Source organism: Phoca vitulina, unplaced genomic scaffold (genome assembly GCF_004348235.1).
Source record: "Phoca vitulina isolate PV1807 unplaced genomic scaffold, GSC_HSeal_1.0 scaffold123, whole genome shotgun sequence".
NCBI classification, from domain to species: Eukaryota; Metazoa; Chordata; class Mammalia; order Carnivora; family Phocidae; genus Phoca; species Phoca vitulina.
Window position 1 is genome coordinate 752,601 of NW_022589826.1, and position 18,139 is coordinate 770,739.

Consider the following 18,139-nt stretch of genomic DNA (forward strand, 5'->3'; position numbering starts at 1 on the left):
CGCGGGCTCTGCGGGTCCGTGGCTCAGCTGGGCGTCCTCGCGGGCTGAGGATCCGTGGCTCAGCTGGGCGTCCTCGGGGGCTGCGGGTCCGTGGCTCAGCTGTCGGTGAGCTAACCTCGAGCGAGGAGCTCTGTGGGAGCAGCATCCCCAGCACCCGCCGCGGGAAGGACCCCTCCCCACCGCGCTACACACTCTTTGCACACAGCGTAGCGAAGCTGACCTGCCAACCGGCCGCGTGGCCTAATGGATAAGGCGTCTGATTCCGGATCAGAAGATTGAGGGTTCGAGTCCCTTCGTGGTCGTTGCCGTTATTTTCCTCCCCTGCCGGAGGGTAAGGCGCGCACGACCCCTCCCGTCTGCTGGGCAGCCTTTCCTTCTCATTTAACACGCGCACGCTGCCCTGCGCTGTGCCACACTTGATTCACCAACGGACAAGCCGCAAGCAGCAGGTGTGTCCTCAAGGCGCTTCCTTTCTAGTAGACCCGACAGATGACGTCAAGTAAACAGAAACACAACGACTGAAATTTGTTGGAAGTCCTAGGAAGGAGATAAGCGACGGGCTGAGATCAAGAACAGAGTATTGCTGGCAGAAGGAAAAACTGCTAACTCGTGGACAACCTGGAAACACCTGCTCTTCCCAAAGCTCAGATCACTAAACTTTTGTTTTGGGGGGCGGGGGCGGTGGGGAGGAAGAGTTCACTAAAAAAAAAAAAAATCAGTGAAAGGGGGGTAAGGGTTAGTTGAATTTCTAGGAACAAGATCCCTGACTAGGATTCCCTATGACTGTGGCTTTGTACTTGGTCTGAAATTGGTGTTCTCCAGATTTTCATTAGTTACCATAAATACAACACTACCTCCCAAACAGTGATCTCAGAAGCCTAAATAAAGACAGAAGCCACCCAAGGCTTTTTTATCCTAAACTGAACTGTCCTCCTGAGCAACTTCTATTAGTTGAGTCATGATGGGTTCAGTTTTACCAAGGGTGCAAATGCCATAAATGGATCTGAACAGCAGGGAGGTGCCTCCAACAATTAAAAATAGTACCACTAAAAAAAAAAAAAAGATCCAGCAATTCCACTTCTGGTTATATATCCAGAAGAATTGAAAGCAGTGTCTCAAAGATGTATTTGCACACCCATGTTCCCAGCAGCATTATTCACAATAGTCAAGAGGTGAAAGACGCCCACATATCCTTGGAAGGATAAATGGATAAACAAAATGTGGCACATACATACAGCGGAATATTACTTTGTCTTAAAAAAGGAAGGAAATCCCGTCACATGCTACAGCTTGGAACCTTGAGCTTGTTAGTTAAGTGAAATAAGCCAGTCACAAAAAGACAAATACTGTATGATTCCACTTATACAAATTTCTAAAATAGTCCAATTCATAGAAACAAAGTAGAATGGTGGTTACCATTCTGTGGGGGAAAGGAAACTGGGGAATCGTTTAATGGGTATAAAGTTTCAATTTTGCAAGATAAAGAGTTCTGGCGATCTAGTCCACAATATGAATATACTTAACACTACTTACCACACTTAAAAATGGTTAAGATGGAAAATTTTATGGGTTTTTAAATCACAACTAAAAATACACATAAATAAATATGTATCTTTTTTTAAAAATCACTTGGTCATAAACATATGGGTTTGTTCCTGAACTCTCAATTCTTTTTTTAATTAAGTTTTTAAAATTTAATTCCAGTATAGTTAACATACAGCGTTATATTAGTTTCAGGTGTACAATGTAATGATTCAACAATTCCATACATTACTCAGTGCTCACCATGATAAGTGTACTCTTAATCCCCATCACCTATTTCCCCTTTCCCCCACCTCCTCCCTTCTGGTAATCATCAGTTTGTTCTCTATAGTTAAGAGTCTATTTCTTGGTTTCTCTCTCTCTCCTTTGTTCATTTGTTTTGTTTCTTAAATTCCACATATGAGTGATAGCATATGATAATTTTCTTTCTCTGACTTATTTCACTTAGCATTATACTCTCTAGAGTGAGCCTTGTTGTTGCAAATGGCAAGATTTCATTATTTTTGATGGCTGACTAATACTCCATTTGTATATATATCATGTCTTCTTTATCCATTCATCAGTGGATGGACACTTGGGCTGCTTCCATAATTTGGCTATTGTAAATAATGTGGCAATAAACATCAGGGTGCATGTATCCCTTCAAATTAGTGTTTTCATATTCTTTGGGTAAATATCCAGTACTGCAATTACTGGATCATAGGGGAGCTCTATTTTTAACTTCTTGAGGAGCCTCCATATTGTTTTCCAGAGTGGCTGCACCAGCTTGCATTCCCACCAACAGTGCACAAGAGTTCCTTTTTCTCCACATCCTCACCAACAGGTGTTATTTCTGTGTTTTTGATTTTAGTCGTTCTGACCGGTGTGAGGTGATATCTCATTGTGGTTTTGATTTGCATTTCCCTGATGATGAGCATCTTTTCATGTGTCTCTTAGCCATCTGTATGTCTTCTTTGGAGAATGTTCAGGTCTTCTGCCCATTTTTTAAATTGGATTATTTGTTTTTTGGTGGACTCCCAATTCTATTCCATTGGTCTGTATGTCTGTCCTTACGTCAGTACCACACAGTTTTGGTTACCTTAGTTTTCACTAAGCTTTGAAATCAGAAAGTGTGAGCCCTCCACCTTTGTTCTTCTTTCTCAAGATTGCTTCAGCAATTCATATTGAAATTTAATATGGATTGGAGGAATGGCTTTTTCTTTTCTGCAAAAAAAGGTTGTTGGAATCTTGATAGGGATTATATTGATCTGTAGACCACTTTGGGTAGTATTAACACCTTAACAACATTTGTCTTCCTATTTAGGAACACAGGATGTCCTTTTTGGGTCCTCTTTAATTTCTTTCGGGAATGCCAGTATACCAGTCTTTCACCTCCTTGGCTGAATTCATTCCCAGGTATTTTATTCTTTAAATGCTATTATAATTTGGGATTGCTTTCTTAATTTTCTTTATGGATTGCTGTTCATTGCTGGTAGATAGAAACAGAACTAATTTTTGTGTGAGTGTCTTGTACTCTGCAACTTTACTGAGTTCATTTGTTAGCTCCTGTGGGTTCTTTGGGATCATGTCTTCTGTGAATAGAGACAATATTATTATTTCTTTCCAATTCAGGTGCCTTAGATGGATTTTTCTTGTCTAATTGCTCTGGTTGGAACATTCAGTACAATGTGAACGGCATAGTGGTGAGAGAGGCATCCTTGTCTCATTCTTGATCTTAGGGAGATTCAACATTGAGGATGATGTTCACTGTGGGCTTTTCATAAATGCCCTTTATGATGTTGAGGAAGGGCATGCTCTTTTAAGTGGTGAATCACAGTCTCTTTTTATCTCATGTTCCAAGAAAGGGGGATATCCGTAATAAAATTGGATGAAATGTAGTTAAAATAGGAATACTGTGTCATTTCAACAAATTCTACATCAAATTTATTAAAAAATTGAAGGATCCCAGAGCAAAGAACTAGCTGAATTCTCTACTAGAGAAATCCAGTTTGGATACTTGTCCTGGGACATTCTTAGGAGCCTTCTGCTGCTGGCGCCCACTCCCCTCATTTACGCTCACTCGAGGATGGAGGTAGCAGGTACTTCGGTCACCGGTCCTCCGCACCTACTTTCTATGCTGAACATTCTGCCTCTTTTAAAAATGTATCTTCATTTTTAGTGAAGCAGGAGGTATCCACAATTCAGTTGAATTTTAACTTGACTTTTCAAATCTTAGACACGCTTTACCCTGGGGAATATTGGCTTCACAATGATATGAACTCAATTGTTAGGATGAAATCTACCAGTCCAAGGATAGCTTAGTCAAACCCGCATTTCCTGCTTGATTTAATTTTTAATTTTTTTTCTTTTAAAAATATGGGATGCTTCATGAATTTGCATGTCATCCTTGTGCGGGGCCCATGCTAATCTCTGTTCACTTTAACTCTGGTATGTGTGTGCCCAAACCAGCACTATTCTGTATTATTTTACTCACACATTAAAAGCCAAAGTCAGGTGCTGACCTTCTATTATCCTCCGAACAGTCTTAGTGAGTACACAACCATGTGGCCTGGCCTACGTCCATCAGATTCACTTACAAGCAAGGTGCTCTGTGCAAAGACCCAAGGAAAGAAGGAGAACTGATCTGGGAATTGAATGCTGGGGGCAGGCAAGTGATGACCCCCAGAGAGAACCGCTACTATTTCTCTCACAATCCGCGGGTTGTCCTAAAGCACTGTCCACCTAAATTCTTATTCTGCTAAGAGCTCTATGCTTCTAAAGGATGAAGAAGAGGGGCACCTGGCTGGTCAGTTGGAAGAGTGTGTTACTCTTGATCTCGGGGTCATGAGTTCAAGCCTCATGTTGGGTGTAGAAATTACTAAACAGAAAAAGAAAGAAAGAAAGAAAGAAACTTTAAAAAAGAGAGTGAGGAAGTGAGATGGAGGGAAGCCTGAAAGGCTGTCAGCAGGGGACACTGGTTTTTAACAGCAAACACCAAAAACGCATTTGGTAATGTATTCACACACCTACAGGGAAAGAAGAAAAAGGAGACCATGCAATGAGTTGCCACAAAATTACATTTACTTAAGGATTTTTATACTTTGGGCATGTGCTTTTCAGTTCTGATATTTAAAATGCTTTTCCTTGGGGCACCTGGTGGCTCAGTCGTTAAGCGTCTGCCTTCGGCTCAGGTCATGATCCCAGGGTCCTGGGATCGAGCCCCGCATCGGGCTCCCTGCTCAGCGGGAGGCCTGCTTCTCCCTCTCCCACTCCCCCTGCTTGTGTTCCCTCTCTCGCTGTGTCTCTGTCAAATAAATAAATAAAATCTTTAAAAAAAATAAAATAAAATGCTTTTCCTTTTGATTTGACACTTTAGAAATTAATGATTAATAAAAGTTGTAGTTTCAGACTGGACGGCTTTATATTTATCTAAAACATATCAAGTCCAAATTCGAAATAACTGGTTGCAAAATAGTTTCATATCAGATTACACAGGACAAAAGGCATTCAAAACAAAGGTCATTTGGGATAAAAAGGAAGGGCCCAGCTTTCTGCCTTTTTTGGAGCTTCTCACCATATAAAATGATTTCAAGGACTGTCCAATATTTGGCTTTTCAATAGCCACACACAGTAAATAAAATAAAATATTATATGTAACTGCATTTCGCTACTTACACAGCCGAATCTGCAAGTAGACTGAGCTTTCCTGTGGGCAGCTAAGTTTTATTGTAGTAAGTTTGTACTGAATGAAATTGTAATTAAGCTGGGAAAGGTCAGATTTCAAATAAGCAGGTTAGAATAGCTTCCAGCGGTTTAGAGTAAGCGTCTAAGGGGACCACAATCTCACAACGTGCTGGCTTTGTGCAGACGCTCAGAGGGCAATAAGGTGCAGGAGCTGAGAGGAATCACCACGATGAGCAGAGCTAAACAGGGCTTGTGACCCAGTGCAATTCCAGAAGGACAAGATGCAAGGGATACAGAAGGAGAAAGCGTGCAGAACACCAGAGGAGAGTAAACCCCAGGACGCTACAGTTAGATGCAGAGCAATAAACGTGAACGTTCATTGGTACGATTTTCCGGGTAGTATGCTTCGTGCTGGTCATTTGACGGTGAATGAAAGACACAACTTCTTCCTCAAGGAGATGAACCTAGAGAGCAAGAGAGCCAAAGAGACAACGAAACTTATGATAGCAGCATCTGCAGGGTGGTTTGGGGGCCACACAGAGGAGGGTGTGGAAGAGGCCTGAGGACCAGGGGAGTGTGTGAGACAGACAGACAGACAGACACTCAGCAGCAGCATGCTGTGGTCTGGCTGGTGCACGCACACACACACACGAGGTCGGGTGTGCAGAAGGCGGACTTTCCACACGGAAACTCACACACGGTTCTGACGCCCTTGCAGGTCAAGCACAGGAGAATCACTCTCCCCTCTTTGCACGTCTGCCGAGGCTTCACTCTGCCCACAGCCCAGGGTAAGCAGAGCCTGGCTGCTTGGCGGTGAGGGGACCAAGAAAGTGTCACAGGGATGACAGGATAATGAGTTACGAACAACGCTGTGCTTGGCGGCGAGCGAGTTCTGAGTTCTGTCCTGAGCACTTGTGTTTCCGGCACCGCAGGGGCTCATGCAGCTGTTTCTCACGCCAGAAGTTCTACTGTCGGGAAATGATGTGGTAAAACAATGAAAGTAGCTTTTGCCTGGAAAACAATTTGAGCTACCTCAGTAAATTCATTTTAAGTTGAGTTTCATCAGAAGAGAAAAATAGTGTTAATGATCACTGATCACCAACAATCACACGATGAATAATGACCTGCACGGAAGCAAGCTTTCACTTTCCACAGTTATTGCAAATCATGACCGCTATAGAGACAGGACTGTTTTACATTTCAGGTGGAGAAAACATGTAATATTATCTCTTCACATGGATAAAAGATAAACCGAGGCATATTAAACACTTTAAGAGTTTATTTGGGCAAAAAGTGATTTGGATCAGGCAGCACCAGGCCTGAAGCGCTTAGGAATGTTGCACCGACAGCTCAGGGAGAGACCCTTAAGAAAGCAGAAGCAGGGGCACCTGGGTGGCTCAGCTGATCTCAGCTCCGGTCTTGATCTCAGGGTCCTGGGTTCAAGCCCCACATTGGGCTCCATGCTGGGTGTGGAGCCTACTTAAAAAAAAAAAAAAAAAAGATAAAGCCTCCTTGGCTGTTTGCAACTATTGAATATAATTTCATAACCTTGAAGCGTTGATAGGCTTAGACTTTGGCCTACTTACATAAGCCACCAGAGCGTCAGACCCCTCAGTCTAATGGCCTCCTTCTTTAATTCACTTATCACTAGATGGCATTAAGATAAAAGAAATTCATCACTTTTTTTTTAAAGATTTTATTTATTTATTTGACAGAGACAGCAAGAGAGGGAACATAAGCAGGGGGAGTGGGAGAGGGACAAGCAGGCTTCCCACTGAGCAGGGAGCCCGATGCGGGGCTCAATCCCAGGACCCCGGGATCACGACCTGAGCCGAAGGCAGACGCCCAACAACTGAGCCACCCAGGCGCCCCAAATGCATCACTTTTGATAAAGAAGAGAGCACAGTTAAGTTCAGTCTTACTTGCAACTTGAGTCTAATTCAATTAACAAACCTTTGTTTAACTCCCTGGGTTGGAAATACTCCCTATTCTTTACTTCAGTGTTTTCCAAAAGGAGTATTACTAGCATTTTGGATGGAAAAACTCTTTCTTTATACTCCACTGCAGTACACTCTCCTCTATACAATTGTCTGTAGAACAGATGATAATATGTACTATATAATATACTATGTTTAGAATTTCTGGACCCCACCCACAAAAATAAGTAGCACATCCCAGTCATTGTGACAACCAAAAAAAATATCCCCAAATATATTTCCAAATGTAGATCAGAAGGTAGCAATGCTCTGGCTTGAGGACCAGGGAATATTAGCACAGATAGTTTCTTTACTGCTTGAATAAACAAAGTATTTTGTTTTTAAAGATTTTATTTATTTATTTGACAGAGAGAGAGAGAGCGAGAGAGGGAACACAAGCAGGGGGAGTGGGAGAGGGAGAAGCAGGCCTCCCACGGAGCAGAGAGCCCGATGCGGGGCTCGATCCCAGGACCCCGGGATCATGACCTGAGCCGAAGGCAGACGCCCAACGACTGAGCCACCCAGGCGCCCCAACAAAGTATTTTGTTTTACGTGATTTGCTCTATAGCATCCTTTTAATTAAAAGTTGATTCCTTTTTGGAAGGGAGATTCATATTCCTTAGCTTCTTCTAAAAGAAGAAGCATATATTTGTTTCCACAGCAGCAAGTGAAGAAAGGCCATTTCACAGGTAAGTTGAGAGCACACGGACTGTGTCTCCCAGAGAGAGGAAACCTTGAGAAAGTTAACACTGTATCATAGTTTTAGATAGAATGGAATAGTTACATTAACAAGTATATTGTACTTAATAAATGTGTTACCTTTTTTAAGTGCATAACTTAAAAAAGAGTCCCACTTGGTCAGAGGTATGGTCCTCCCAGCCCAGAGTGCATGATTCTAGAATTGTGGGATGCAATAATGCTCTCCTAGACGTCTACTCGTGAGTTACATACGTAGTCACGTAAATATGACGAGTATGGGAAAGCTTTCCATGATAAAGCAAGCCTTTGGGGCGCCTGGGTGGCTCAGTTGGTTAAGCCACTGCCTTCGGCTCAGGTCATGATCCTGGAGTCCCGGGATCGAGTCCCAGGATCGAGTCCCACATCGGACTCCCTGCTCAGCGGGGAGTCTGCTTCTCCCTCTGACCCTCCCCCTTCTCATGCTCTCTCTGTATCTCATTCTCTCTCTCAAGTAAATAAATAAAATCTTAAAAAAATAAATAAATAAATAAAGCAAGCCTTTCTAGGCATTTAAGGAAACATATCAGAGAGAGAAAAAGACAGAACTCTGCTTTAGGCTTCCCCCAGCCTAAAGGCTGACGTTTACAGGCACTGAGGGGAAAAACCAGGACATAATTATGCGAGGTTTCAATAGCAGCTCCTTCCCTCGCTCCAGTGTTTGCTTCAACACCACCAAGCAGCCGAATCCTGATGCTACCTGCCTGGGGATGTAAGCAAAATGTTAGAAATGATTAAGAAACGTTACTTGTTATTTCTAGAAACTGTCTTGGTTTTTAGGATGCCACTCTCGTTGGATTATTTGTGCTACACACTGAAGAGTGGCTTGGGTCAAGCCTTGTGTACGGTTCCTTGCTTCTACCTGGCGTAAAGATGAGTAAGATGCTCTTGGGCACAATCTAGAGACGAGGCACACAGGTGAGTGTGCAGTTACAAAGCAACGTGGCGAGTGCTCTCATGAAGGGGAAGCGCAGAGCTGCTGGGGCATCTGACCCTAAGACGGTCAAGCAGAAAGTTCCACGGGCGATAGGCTGATGGGGCTCTTATCACGCGAGTACAGATGGCCAGACAGGGCAAGGAAAGCAGATAAGAACTTTTCAGACAGAATCCGTGTACAAAGTCATGGAGGCAGTCTTTAAATGGTGCCGTTGGACCACAGAAGTGCAGATTGGGTAGGAAGGGAAAAGGAAACTGGGCTGGAGAAGCAGGTGAGGCCCTGAAGACTCCTGTCGCCAGGCTGACGAGCTGAGCCGTCAGCAGGTGCTAAGCAGGCACGTGACGCTGGCTTTGGGTTTCAGGACCGTCACTGTGGTGACTGTGTGCACGACGGGAACCGCTGGAGGCTCGGAGACCACATGAACCGTCCAGGGCAGCTCTCAGGAGGCAGGTGGGACTTGCTCGCTGGCTACGGGACCCAACGGGCGGAAGAAGCGCCCTGAAGTGACTCGCATGCTTCTGACCGGAGGGCTGCTTTCTGCTTCCCTCTCATCTCTCTCGTCTTCCCCTGACTTTTCCGGTGTTCTCAGAGCTTACTCCACTACCAGCTCCACTTTTCTTCCCGAAAACTTGGCTGGCTCACAAATCTTACCGTTTAATCTTTCTTGCTTATATATATATGTTCACTTATACATTCATAAATATACATTGCTAGTCCTCATGTTGCCTAAGCTCAAGTTTTTTATTTTGGCAAAGAAGGTCTAAAGCCTCATTTCACTTGGATGTTCCATTTCCTTTGCACTGTTCAAAATGATCATATTCTGCCAAATCAGCTTCTTTTCTCAATGTTTCCTTTCAAGATGGAACTAGCTTTTCCCGCAACTTACAGGCTGGAAATACTTGGTTTGGTTCTCTCCTAGGTTCAAACTCTTGGACGTACACAAAGATCACAAAATGAGCCTATAGTAGGGACAAAAGGGGAAGATGAGGCAGCCGTCCGAGGAAGCCCGGGTTGCTTGGGCATCTCATCTCTAAGAGTAACGTGTGCAGGAATCGTATTACAGAGACAAAGCAAGACTTATCTAAGATGGTAGGAGGGTGATTACAGAATAAGACAGTAAGATTTTTGTTACTAAACTTGCCACTCTGCCCAACCTGTGGTTAGCTGCAATGCATTTTCTTCAAACATCTATCTCCCTTGAGGACCTCTGTGGCTCTATGGGCTTTCTTTTTTCTTTTATTTTTTAAAGATTTTATTTATTTATTTGACACAGAAGAGAGAGAGCATGAGCAGGGGGAGCTGCAGGAAAAGGGAGAAGCAGGCTCCTCACTAAGTAGGGAGCCCTATGCGGGACTCGATCTCAGGACCCTGAGATCATGACCTGAGCCAAAGGCAGAGGCTTAACCGACTGAGCCTCCCAGGCGCCCCTCTACGGGCTCTCTGCCCACCTTTCTACTCTAAGTAACAACCAGTGTCCCCTGCCTCCAAGTCACATGCCGCTCTTCAGGTCGCAGTGATCCCTACAGACCGCGCCTGTCTTTCTTCTCTGCAGCATGAGCACGTACTACCCCCACATTTCTTCCCCCACCCAGCCCGGAGGCCACTGTACTGAACACAGCTCTTGCACAGGTATTTCTCACGACTTCTTTGAGGGCAGCAAAACTGAAGAATAAAGTTGGAAGACCTTTCGAAACTCTTTGACTTCAAAACTGGCCAGAAAGTTACAGAAATCAAGACAGTATTGTATTGGTGAGAGAACAGATCAAAAGAACAGAATAAAAGAGCACAGAAATAGAACCACAAAAATATAGGCAGCAATCTTCGATAAAAACACAAAGGCAATTCTTTTTTTTTTTTAGATTTTATTTTTTTATGTAATCTCTACCCCCACTGTAGGGCTCAAACTCATGACCCAGAGATCAAGAATCACATGCTCTCTTGACAGAGACAGCTAGCCCCCCCCCAAAACAGAGGCAATTCAGTGGAGAAAGAAGAGTCTTTTCAACCAGTGGTGCTGGTACAACTAGGTATCCACATGCAAAAAACAAAACAAAAATAAGAAGGAAGGAAGGAAGGAAGGAGAAAGAAAGAAAGAGAAAGAAAAAGAAAAAAGGAATCTAGACACAGACTTTATAACTAGCACAAAAATTAACTCAAAATGCATCACAGACTTAAATGTAAAACACAAAACTATAAAACTTCTAGAAGATAGCAGAGGGGGAAATCTAGGTGAGCTTGGCTTTGGTGATAACTTTTTAGATACAACACCAAAAGCATGATCTGAGAAAGGAAGAAATTGGTAAGCTGGCTTCATTAAAACTAGTAACTCTCACTCTGCAGAAGTCACTACTAAGAGAATGAAAAGACAAGCTTAGCCTGGGAGAAAATATTTACAGAACATGTATCTGACAAAGGACTTGTATCCAAAATATACTTAAAACTCAACAATCAGAAGACAAACAACCCAACTTAAAAAATCAGGATAAGATCTAAACAGACACTTCACCACATAAGATACACAGATGGCAAGTAAGCATATGGAAAAATGCTCGACATCATAGGTCACTTGGGAATTGCAAATTACAACAATGAGATACCACCATATATCTATTAGAATGGCTAAAATCCAAAAAAACCCAACAATACCAAATGGTATTAAGGATGTGGAGCAAAAGGAACCTTCATTCACTGTTTGTGGAAATGCAAAATGGTACAGCCACTTTGGAAGAGAGTTTGGAAGTTTCTTACAAAGTTAAATACAATGTTACATATGATCCAGCAATTGTATTCCAGATATTTACCCAAATGAGTTGAAAACATAAAGCTTGCACATAAATATTTATAGCAACTTTATTCAGAATAAAGTTGCCAAAACCTGGAAGCAACCAAGACGTGCGTCAAAAGGGGAATGGATCAGCAAACTGTTATATGCATAAAATGGAATATTATTCAGTGATTTAAAAAAGCTATCAAGCCACAAAAAGGCAGGGAGGAACCTTAAATGCATACTTCTAAGTGAAAGAAGGCAGCCTGAGAGGCTACATACTGTGTGACTCCAACTACATGACAGCCTGGGAAAAGCTACAGAGACAGTAACAGGAGCAGTGCCGCCTTGGGCTCAGCTGAGAACGGGAGGAGTGACCCCCAGGGCGGTGACACTGCCTTGATGGATTCAGGACATCGTGCCTTTGTCAAAATCTACAGAATTGTACAGCACAAAGGGTTGAGCCCTGATGTACACTACGAGCTTCAGTAGATCATGTATCAACATCAGCATCCATTGTAACAATGTGCCACGCTAATGCAAGGTGTTAATAAGGGAAATCGTACTGGGAAGAGGAGGGGGTATATGGGAACTCCGCACAGTGACCCGCTGTGCAGCCCCCCACTGCCCATAAAGTCGCCTCATCCCATTTCAGCATGGCGCTCCTCTCCTCTCCTGCGCTGAACACCTAGAGAACAATCTCCAGTACCCCACTGTGGTAGAGAGGCAATCATATCCAGCAGGGAGGAATGGGCCGGAGACCCCAGAATCTAAGTGCTTCTTAAACAACTTTAACTTTCCTTGTTTTAGCAGCCTGCTGCGCTCTCATTCCCAGACATAGCTGCTATTGTCTTAGGGGATCCCATTGTATGAATTGAGTTTTGTCACCGACAGAGTTCGCAAAATCAATTAGCCTTAGTCAATATGCTTTCCTGCTTCTAAAACTGTAAATTGCCCTTCCATTTTTCCTTGCCATTGTGAGTTTGTGCATTTTTAAAAATCTGTTTTAGTCTTCCCTGGGAGGGAACTAGTTGCTCTAGTTATCGTTATCTTTACTCATATGTTCACATCTCTGGTAATAAATAGTACAAAGTGCATTTTAAAACTTTACAGGAACAATACCACCTTGGGTATAGTGCTTACTTAAAATAAATAAACTTTAAGGATTGGGAAAACAAATAAACTCAAATTGCACTAAATACAATATGGTTTAGTCAAAAGGAATAATTCTCACAAGACCATAAGCATTCTGTAATAACAAAACATTATCGTGAAGGCAGTTACATTCATTTTTCATCAAACAAGCTGACCAAAACCTGGAATCCAGTCTGATCCCTGTTTGTCTCTTTAAGTCATTAATATGAACAATTTCCTTTCCTCTTGAAGAGTCCTGTTAGAGCAAGAGGATCCCACCCGAGGGGAATGCAGACCCTGCAAGGGGGGCCTTAAGCTCCCTTCAGATCCCCTATCAGAGCAAAGTGCACAGCCGCTGGGCATTCTGGTGGTTGCTCCATGAACAGAGCTGCTCGGCATGAGGATCAGGGAGCTCTTCTGCTTTCAGCAGGCGCGGGACGTCCCCCCAGCCTCATTCCATGGTAATGCGGACACACTCAGCAAACGTGTGATCGCCCCCCCGCGGGCAGCAAGGATGTCACGGTCACCTGGTGTCCCGTGATCAGACATTCAGTACCCATGAGAAGGGGCCCCGAAAGAGAGTATCTACAGGAAATATACAGGAATTGTAACTGAATTCTCCCGTATGACATGCTCCTATGTGAGAATTTTAAAAGTAGACAATGAAAGGAAAACACTGAACTGTGATCCCTCATTGAAATTTGAAGGATTACAAAAAAGCTTAGAAAATCTACCCCTTCCCCACACAATTATTATTATCTGTGCTTCCAAATGTTACCCAGGAAAATCACTTCTCTGATAAAGCCTGGCTTAAAAAAAAAAAAAAAATTGGGCCCCTGGGTGGCTCAGTTGGTTTATCGACTGCCTTCGGCTCAGGCCATGATCCTGGAGACCCCGGATCAGCGCGGGTTCTGCTTCTCCCTCTGACCCTCCCCCCTCTCGTGCTCTATCTCTCTCATTCTCTCTCAAAATAAATAAAATCTTTAAAAAAAAACACCTAAAATTAAAATAAAAAGGGAACTCTAAACTTTGCAATCTCTGAATTTGGGCATAATATAAACCATGGGATACGAATTTCTGAAATCTTTCTGCTGCCAGTGTTGCATCTACAATGGCTGATCGGGTGGTCGTTACTTTCTTGCATTTTTCTGTATAACATCATTCATGATCGACACCAAAGTCAAAATTCATGCAGATCACTTAGTTTGCTGACAGTACTTAAAGATGTTAGAACATGTAATGGGAAAAGGATCCCTATTATAACAATAAATTCAAAAAACAAAAACTTAAGAAATGTGGAGGGTCTCTATTGGGAATTTTTTTAAAAAACCGTTGCCTTATAAGAAGGAAGCCTTTAATAAATAGAAATATATGCCTTGCTCTTAATCTAGCAATTCAATGTAATCCAAATATAAACACAAAAAAATAGTGGAGGGAATGAAGGAGGGAGATAATAGAATGATATTAATGTTCATCTGGAAAAACAAACACATACTAATCAGAAAAGCACTGTTAGAGAGCAGTGATGAGGACGAGCCTTACAAGATACTAAAAATACAGCTTATAAAATAAGATGAAAAAGAGGAAAGCAAACCACAGGAGACTCTTAACTCTAGGAAACAAACTGAGGGTTGCTGGAGGGGAGGTCGGTGGGGGGATGGGGTAACTGAGTGATGTAATGAGCACTGGGTGTTATACTCAACTGATGAATCACTGAATTCTACCCCTGAAACTAATAATAATACACTTTATATTAAGTAACTTGAAGTTAAATAAAAAAAATAAAAATTTAAAGAATTTTTAAAAATGTATTTTAAAGCTACGATGATCACAACGCATTAGTCCTGGAGAGGAAATGGACCAACAGGAGGAAGTGGAGTCCACCTGCCCCCACTCCCCGCTACCGGCCTAGAATCACCGCGCCCTGTGGCCTGGCTGGCTATGGTCGTCCAGGGTCGACTTGTTACAGTTACGGTTTGGTCTGCCCGGACTTGTATCAGCCGCCTCGCCTCCTGCCTCCTGGTGGGGTCCTTGAAGTCACCACGATCTCACTGATCTAACTTCATCAGTCCAGGACTGTATAGATTTTCCTGTGATTAGGAAAATTCAGTTACAATTACTTTATATCTTCTATAGATAAAGCTTATCTTTCCTTGCAATATGTATTTACGAGTGAGATACAATCATTCGGGGGACGCCTGGGTGGCTCAGCTGGTGAGGCGCTTGCCTTCCGCTCAGGTCATGACCCAGGACCAAGCCCCCCTGGGGCTCCCTGCTCAGCGGGGGGCCTGCTGCTCCCTCTCCCTCTGCCGCTCCCCCTGCTTGTGCTCTCGTGCTCTCTCTGTCAAATAAATAAATAAAATCTTAAAAAAAAAAGATAAAATCATTCAGACTGACTTTTTAAAGCTGAAGAGCCAGATATGTCACTATATTTATGCGAACCCTTAATGAATATTTAGGGTCATGTTTTCTTGATAAAAAGCAAATACTAAAGGCAACGCAAAATAACACAACTAGTGTGGAAATCGGTTTGGCAGTCTTCCTGTAACGTTGAAGTACACGTACCACCCAACCCAGCAATACCGCCCCTAAGTATACTTACCCAAGAGAAGGGAAAGTGTATTTTCAGACAAAGACTAGACCCAACCCAGATGTCTATTAACTGGCAAATGAATTTGCTATACCCACACACTGACATTCTACCATCAATGAGAGGAAGAATTACACACACAGCAACACGGCAGTACACAGCACGACCTCCGAAGCATCGCTGTTCAATAAAAAAAAGTGATTCTGTGAAATTCTAGATAAGTAAACTAAAGTGACCTATAGTGAGAGAAAGCAAACTGATGTTTGCCAGTGGTCTGAGAATGGGAAGGACTGACTTAGAGGAGCATGAAGGGACATTTCTAGACTATGAACACATTGTGTGGATAGTTTTATGGCCGTTGATTTATTTGTCAAAGCTCATTAAATTGTACTCTTAAAATTGCTGAGTTGTATCGTATATCTCAGTCGAGCCGATTAAAACAACAGCACCAGGAACAGGCCACCATCTATGCCGCCAACTTCTCTGGGCAGGACGTCCTAGCTGCGCTTTGTGCGGCTGTGCTTCTGGTTGCACCAAATGTGAGTCTCGTCCCTGCACACGTTCTAGGAGTTACCAGAACACCCTGTCCGGAAAGCTGACCTTGAGCCGAGTGACAGGAAATGGCACAACAGCAAGAGAGGTTCGTTTCCATGCGGAAAAGGTCATTTTCTGTATTCATTTTAGTAGCTGGGTATTTGTTCAAGCAATGTTCCACTATTTGCTTCTCTTCCTCAGGGCTTCAATTAGAGTGAAGAACGTCGGACGTAAGAGAAAAATCCCTGAAAAATCCTAACAGGACAAAAACAAAATCTGAAGCTAGTAGCTCTATGTTTGTTCAGAGAAAACTGAGAGTTGCCCACTGTGCAACCGCTGGGTAGACCCCCCCCCCCCCGCAGAGCAGAGATCTAAGCCCCTCCCCGAGGACAGCTCCCATCCTCTCCCACCTGTCCTCCTGGCTCATCCCGCACAGCCACCGCCTGCTCCCCGCTCTCCGGGCGCTGCTCCCGCACCCGGGCCTGCAGCTCCTCGGGCAGGATGGTCAGGAACTGCTCCTTGCTGTGCGTCTCGGGCCGCAGCCAGCGTCAGCAGAGCTCCCCGAGCCCGGTGCGACTCTGAGCCTCGAGGGGTCCAGGTGTCTCTGGAGAGCAAAACTGAAGCACCTGCAAAAGATCTCCCTGGTATGCGGTTTCTCCCTTCGAACGCTGGAGTCTCCTTTCCAAGTATGTTCCTCTTTCTCCACCTTCAGGGTCACAAGCCCCACCGCGCCCTCTGGAACTCGGAGGGTCCAAGGTCCAGCTTCGCTTGCTTCCTGGTCTGCTGGATTGAAATAACCCGACAGAGTGTATCACACGCTCTCCGTTGAGATTCCCCTCGAGGTTCTTCAGGGTGGCAAAGAAGTAGGAAACCCCACGAAGAGCAGGACAACCTAGATGCCAGACACATTCTGACTCACGAAACAGTAAGGAAATACTATTAGGGGAAAAAAATGCTAAAATTATTTACACGCTACCGAAAGACAATTTCCACAGTAGTTGTCCGTAAGCAAAGAAAACTTAAGAGACAAGAGCTCACCAACTCGAATTCGCAGGTAATGAAAGATCCTCGCTTTTCCTGCTTCCCAGCGAACGGGCGGCCCCTTCCTCTGTGACCGACAACAGGCAGTTGGGGGCTCACCTCCTGCTGCGTGCTGACCAGGCGACGTTACTAATCGTTCACACGTCCCTCTCCATCCCTGGAGCCGAGGTCCCCGTCTACACGTCACATGTACACTGATGAGTCCCTTGGGGTTTCTGAAGCGCGGCTGATACCCAGCAGGGCCCCGGGCTCGCCAGGCAGTGGAGATGGACAGGAGGCCCCGTGGGAGTCCCAGCAAGGCGTCACAGGGACTCCTGCTCCGCACCACGGAGGCCGCCGGAAGGAAGGCATTCTCGGGCTGGCTCCCCAGGGGAGGTCAGGGAGGGGTTTTACGGAGACTTAGGTGGGGAAAGGGTTCAGTACGAGCAGGTGGAGGCGGGGGTGTATCCGCACCTGCGCGCGTAAAGATCGCGCTCCTGCCCGTGTGGCAGGTCTACTTCACACGTTAAATCTGCACCCCAGGTGCGACTTCTAACGTCACCAGGAGGGAGAGTCCGCGGAAGTTCAGCGCTGGGGCCCGTCCCGGTGCAGACTGGTTTGGTCCGGCGCTCGCCAGCCGGGGGGCAGCACCCTCCGCCCGCAGTCCTGCAGGGTCCGCTGCTCCGGACGCGCAGAGGTTTGCTTGTGCTAATGGAGACAGCTGCGGAAGGCGGGGTTTGCGCTCGGGGTCGCGAGGACCCCAGTCCGGTCCCTGCTCCCTTCCACCAACGTCCTCTTCATGTCACAACCAGTCAGGATGAACGCTAAAAACACAAATACTCTGTAATTCCGAGTAACTCCAGGGCTCCGAAAAGGAAGCCCCAGGAAGGTCCCGAGTTCAAACGTCTTCCTGCGATTCTTCGCGCCCCGCGCAGCGCGCGTGGCCCCGCGGGAGCTCCGGCGGCCAGCCTGGAGGAGGCGGCGTGCGCGGGGCCGCGGGAAGGCCGCGTTCCGAGCCGAAGGGCGCGCCCGAGGGGCTCAATCAGGCTGGGGCGCCCCCGCCAGCCGCCCCCCTGCGGGCTCGCCGCCCCCCCTTCCGCCTCCCCCGCAGGCTCGCTCACCCCTCTCTCCGCCCCCTCCGCCCCCCCCGGCTGGCTCGCTCTCCCCTCTCCGTCCCCTCCGCCCCCCCCGCAGGCTCGCTCTCCCCTCCCTCCGCCCCCTTCGGCCCCCACCCCTGCAGGTTC

The 18,139-nt window shown here is 45.2% G+C and overlaps 1 long non-coding RNA gene and 2 other non-coding genes across 3 annotated transcripts in view; 1 reads left to right on the forward strand and 2 right to left on the reverse strand.

The window, feature by feature from the left end:
- The first annotated feature begins 229 nt into the window (after nucleotides 1-229).
- TRNAR-CCG lies at nucleotides 230-302 on the forward strand. Its single transcript has one exon. It is a non-coding gene; the product is annotated as a tRNA-Arg (tRNA).
- Nucleotides 303-3,891: 3,589 nt separating this feature from the next.
- Nucleotides 3,892-3,993, reverse strand: LOC116628582. Its single transcript, XR_004298652.1, has one exon. It is a non-coding gene; the product is annotated as a U6 spliceosomal RNA (small nuclear RNA).
- Nucleotides 3,994-15,061: 11,068 nt separating this feature from the next.
- LOC116628574 overlaps nucleotides 15,062-18,139 on the reverse strand; it is a 7,518-nt gene continuing 4,440 nt past the window's right edge. Inside the window, exons 4-6 of the long non-coding RNA XR_004298650.1 lie at nucleotides 16,914-17,719; nucleotides 16,286-16,785; nucleotides 15,062-16,130 (exon numbers count right to left, since the gene is read on the reverse strand). This is a non-coding gene — a long non-coding RNA (uncharacterized LOC116628574). The remainder of the gene's footprint in view (nucleotides 16,131-16,285; nucleotides 16,786-16,913; nucleotides 17,720-18,139) is intronic.